Genomic DNA, 6,164 nt, shown 5'->3' on the forward strand with positions numbered 1-6,164 from the left:
CATGCCAATTACAGAACAGTCCCTGGACAGTGTTTATATTAAATTACTATAACCCCCTCATCCATAGGAATGCACCCATATACTGCAGTACATGGGTGCATTCCTATGGATGAGGGGGGTTATAGTTATATTTGCCACACATTTTTCATTCTGGTACCATATATTGCCCCTGAGCTCTCCTTACCCAAGGGACCTAGGCAGTAATCTACGGTACCAGGGAGAGCAGATACTGCACGGGAGAGATGTAGGGAGCTCCTCCTGCTGCCTCCTTCATGTAAGTAAGAATGTGCGGGCTGTCGGCAGTACAGAGAGACCGCTAGCCCACCCAATGTGAAAGTTAAGGGAAGCACGTGCTGCCGGCATAATTTAACATTTAGTGAAGCCGCCAGCCGGCCCGTCAGGTGCTCCTTAGTGCCATGATGTATGCGTGGGCTGGTGGCTTCACTGAAGGCTAATTTACTGAAGCCTGAGCTGCCCGCTCGCCCACAGTTTCATGGCAGCTCAGAAGCCATTAGCAAGCGCTCCCGAGCTGCTGCAGCCAGCACATTGGCCCCACCTTCCCTTTATACAAAATAATATACAGCTGTATCCAGGGCTTATATTTTAAGCCTACTCCAAAAACCCTGCAAAATAGCGCTAGGGTTTATTCGGGGAAACACGGTAGTAACAGCACCATTTTTTACTCTTGTCCCGATAACTTGACGATTGAGCAGTGTAACTGTGTGTCCGGAGAAACAGCTCTGATGTGATCATACCCAGGACTGCTTTTATCACAGCGTTAAAACTGAAGGTTCCTATTGACTGCCAACAAGAAGAAAAGATATTTAAACCAGGAGAACAATGGAAGTATATTGGAACATTGTTTAGTTTTTCAATATGTAAAGAATAATTATTTGCTGAAGCCATTATACTTCTTTTAATCTGTCACAAGGAAATTCGCTGTTAAACCTGGCACAATGCCCTGTAGGGCTAGCTTAGTTGAATGTAATGATACTTTTCACTTAAGTGCACCAAGAGGAGGCCCAAGCCACTCTGTGTAATCCATATGCAAATGAGCAGTTAAGCGCACCAAGAGGAGGCCCAAGCCACTCGGTGTAATCCATATGCAAATGAGCAGTTAAGTGCACCAAGAGGAGGCCCAAGCCACTCTGTGTAATCCATATGCAAATGAGCAGTTAAGCGCACCAAGAGGAGGCCCAAGCCACTCGGTGTAATCCATATGCAAATGAGCAGTTAAGTGCACCAAGAGGAGGCCCAAGCCACTCTGTGTAATCCATATGCAAATGAGCAGTTAAGTGCACCAAGAGGAGGCCCAAGCCACTCGGTGTAATCCATATGCAAATGAGCAGTTACGTGCACCAAGAGGAGGCCCAAGCCACTCTGTGCACCCATCCTCTGACAGCTTCTCCCTCTCCTTCCTGGTGGACATAGCTAGGTTTCTGCCATCTCACCTGACCCTGCCAATCAAGCAATAGATCATTACATTTCGCTTTGCTAGACCTACAAGGCGTTGTGCCTGGTTTATCAGTGAATTGTCTGGTGACAGATTCATTTTACGTCATCATACAGTTGAATTATTAAGTTCTGTGTTAAATTCTTGGTCACAATGTGATCTACTGTTATAATAAGCAAATTGGAAAAGGTAAAGCATGGACCACAAAACTCCCAAATAAAAAAGAAACTATATGTGTGTGTATGTATATAAATGTATATATTCTGCAGACTTTAAGTAACTTCAGTACAGTTAAATCCAGTGAGTCCCAGGCAGTCTTCTCTGTAGACATTCTTTTTTTCCTTTTCTTGTCCATTCAGCACAGTCATGAAGACTTTGCAGAAATTAACATGCACATCTTCTCCTTGCCATCCATAGAGCTCTAGATATAATAGTGCCCTAGACAGCAATAATGCCCCCTTGGTGTTTCACATAGTAAAAGTACAGATCAAACAGCAACATTTCCCCCTTTAGACCTCACAAAGTAATGGTGGCACCGAGTACCCCACAGTTATAGTGCCCCCTTTGTGACCCCCCCACACAGTAAGGCCTCATACTAAGGCCATATCCATTTTTGTGGTCTGCAAAACACGGATACCGGCTGTGTGCGTTCTGCATTTTGTGAATCAATGTGTCCTGCCTTCTGTTAGAAATGCCTATTCTTCAGAACGGACATACCGATGCGAACAGCACATACAGGTAGTGTGCTGTCAGTATCTTTTGCATCCCCATTGAAATGAATGGGTCCACATCTGATCCGTAAAATATGCAGATCGGATGTGGACCGAAGCTGCCCCCTTTGCACCAATATTAAAGAAAACAAACAAACTGAAACTCACCTAACCATGTTACTATGAGAAGCGACTGGGTCCTCTTTCTGTTGCCTGGTGCAGTGATACTCTGGGAAGTCCCACTGCACTACTGACATGTTACAGGAGTAAGCGGCAGGACAGGAAGCCATTGTTTCTATGCTTCACCTTAGTTTTCAACTGGACTGGCATCTTGAGAATGTGGATAAGGCTGATAGCGGCGCTGGGCACCGATGAACCCCTTTCCCCTTGGAAGCACAATTGTTACCCTGAACTAACCTTCACAAAGAGGGTGTCATAGAAGAGCAGAATTAAAAATGTTTGATTAAGAAAACCCATTTTTCAGATACCCTATTTAAAAAACTGGGCACTGACCGTGTCAGATTGGCTCACCAGAGTAACAGATCCTCTGGTGGACCCAAACTCTAATATCATAGTGGGCCACAAAGATCCAGGAGAAAAAAAATAAAACACTTGGAGCTGCCTTTGGAGTCACTTGCCACTAGGGGCCATTTCTTTGAATCAAGAGCTATTAGACTTTATTAATGATATGAGGTTTGGGCCCCAAAAAATAAGTTCCGCTGGTGGGCCCAAGGAACCCCAGTCCAACGCTGGAAACTGAACATTTGCTGCAAAGCTCCAGAACACACGGTGAGCAGCTTACAAAAAAAGAAGTGTCCAATTGTATTACCATGATTTTGACTGGTCAATTGTACTATGATTTGTCTCACAGTGGATGTTTCTGAGTTTATGAAGAACATGACAAATGGGGGAACATTTGTGAGGAACATGACTGAATAACTGAATCAGCAGTCTTTTGTTCTGGAGAAACACATCCGACATTTACAGGGATTTTCCCACAAATTATACGTATCACCTGCTGTGCAGCACTTGGTTGTTTCCATCAACTCCATAGAGTCCAGTGATGGCTAACCTCCGGTACTCCAGCTGTGGTGAAACTACAACTCCCAGTATGCTCCAATCATTTCTGTGGCGTGTACATGTTTTGAGTTGTAGCCGGAGTGCCAGAGGTTAGCCATCACAGCCATAGACTTTGAATAAAGCAGGAGTGGGCTTATTTGACAGCTGCCCCATTCAGACTCCCCCTCACTGCTATAGAGTATTGAGGAGAATGAAGAATTTGGAGCCCCAATGATTAAACATTGATGAACAATTCTGTGGATATTTATGTGGAAAGCACTTTAAGAAAAATGTTAGTCTGTGATAAATGTGTACGTGTGAACAAAATTGGCTTATAAATGGACTCTGTATAAAAGCAGAATACACAGGTCAGGACCAACAGAGACTGGTTACGTGGTCTTCATTTTCCGGAATTCAAGCTGCTTGGCTGTGTGTTAGCTGTGATCTGCTACTACAGCTTAGGAACACTGTCTACAGGGAGCCTATCACAGACTCACCACAAAACCATTGTACGGAGAGGTCATTTCCATTACAACAAGGCCTGCAAATGCTTCGAAACACAAACTACCAGTGACCAACAGAGGGTTTTCATGTAACAGTTTGTAAGGCTGAAAACACACATCTGTCCATCCAGTTCAGCCTGTTATCCTGCAAGTTGATCCACAGGAAGTCATGAGGTAGAATCCAAATACTGTGCTGCATACAGAGGTACAGTAACCGTCTATGGGTGCCATATTAAACCTCCTGGAGGCTGCATAGAGCAGTAATACATCCATTTGCAAGGGCCTAATGATAGAGCTACACAAAGACTTTTACTGTCCAGCGATATAGGGACTAATTTACTTTCTATGAGCCCATACACTGCTCGATCCGTGCGTCGAGGAAGGATACAGTGCTCAGGTGAGTGCTTCTGCCCCTTCATTTTAGTAAATGGTGGGGGTCTCAGCACCCGCACAGATCAAAATTTCTGACATGTCACTATGACATGTCAACATTCTTTTTATAATGAGAGTCGGTAATAATTGGTAACACATATGCATTTTTAGAAATACTGCTGAAAGTTTAAAGGGGTTTTCAAGGAGTTATATATTGATTGGTCATCAATATGAGATTAGCGAGGGTCTGACTCCTGGCACCATAACCCCCCCAGTGATCAGCTGTATGAAGAGGCAGTGGCACCCATACTTACACCAGTACCTATGACATGTGATTTATTGGTCACATTGCCTGGGCGCACCTCAGTCCCATTCAAGTGAACTGAGCTGAGCCGTGATACCAAGCACAGCCACCATCCAATGAGTGAGCATCCGGTGGGCCTGTGGCTTTCTCAAACAGCTGATCATTGGGGATGCTGGGAGTCGGACACCTGCTGATCTAATATTGATGACTTGTCCTAAGAAAAAGCCATCAATATAAAATTCTGGAAAACCCCTTTAAGTATATATATTCATTTAGAAAAATGTCATAAGCTAGATCAAGTTCTTAGTATGTTTCTGGCATCCTGATAAAATTACCCATAAAATTTAAATTTTTGCACTTCTGTATTCACAGGAATAAAGCTAAAATGCTAAACAGTAACTGTCACTTTTACGCAGCATTTCAGCCTTTGTCAAATGACCAATGTTGACTTTAAAAAAGGCTTTTCCCATCATTAACATTTTTGCCATTAATCCCTAAATGTGAAAGGTTCAAAAATATACACACAAATACACGCCAACAGAAATGCCACTGGGCATCAAGGACTGATGAGGTGGTGCAGAGTATTGCAGTTTTGTTCCATTCAAGTGAAGTTGACCGACAGAGACAAACAATGAGGAGGCTGCTGCGCTCGCATAAGGGCTGCACCCCTTTCAAAAGCAGATCGTGGGGGGGACGGAGAGCTGGAACTCCACCGATCTGATATTGACAGGTTACCCTGAAAATAAGCCATTAATATGCTGCTCTGAGAAAACCCCTTTCATTTCTGTGTGATACATTTGAACTGCAGAACAGAAGACTGTACTTTTCTGTAGTTACCTATGTAGAGTCTACATCTACCAAAGAGCTGTGCAGAGAATGTAAACCCTTTCTTAAAAGGGATTATGCCATGACAAATGTAAAAAATGAAACTGATATGGATCCAGAGATCTCCCCATTTATTGCTCCAATTGTTCTGCTAGATTTATTACCAGCTGCCAACTCAAGGGGAGTGCCTTTCCTGCTGCAGCTAAGGAGGGAGATGAAAGATGAAACGGAGCATGTGCGGCCATCTCAGTGGGTCAGACAAAGAAATAAGAAAAAGAACAAACAGCAGGTGGCGCTATACAGATACATTGTATTGAAGAACTCAGTGGCTATATAACATTTTTATATGCAATTACAAGTGCTGGTATGAAAACTGTAGAATCATTTTCATGGGACAACCCCTTTAACGGCTACGTCCACATCTGTGGCAGGCAATCCAGTATTCTACAGAGCTGGCGTAGCCAGACACCACAGGGCTCTGCCGGATCCCCATTCACTAAAAGAAGGGTCCTTCAGGATTATTTTTCCAGCAGAAAGTAATCATGCCAGAAACCCATTATAGTGAAGTGGGTACAGAATACTGGAATGGATACCGCAAATGTGGACGTAGCCTTGGAGACACACACACACACACAATGGAAAATTCATAGGTGGCACTTAATGAGGCAGATCATAATTAGACAGCACGAACTGCTGCCGGCCCGATAAACTAGCGTTTTTTTTTCTGGCAGGACATCCGTTCAGAAAAATGATTATTTTATCTGCCAAATAAAAAAGGTGATCACGGACAAAACACACTTTCTGCTTATTTGATGGCTGATTGGTGACACCTTTAGATGGGGGCATGGGAATGAGCATTCGTAGAAACACTCCCTGATAATTGCCCTGATCCTTGGCCCAAGTTAAAGACTCTTAAAAAGATGAAATAACCAGTTAAG

Source organism: Bufo gargarizans, chromosome 7 (assembly GCF_014858855.1).
Source record: "Bufo gargarizans isolate SCDJY-AF-19 chromosome 7, ASM1485885v1, whole genome shotgun sequence".
NCBI lineage: Eukaryota > Metazoa > Chordata > Amphibia > Anura > Bufonidae > Bufo > Bufo gargarizans.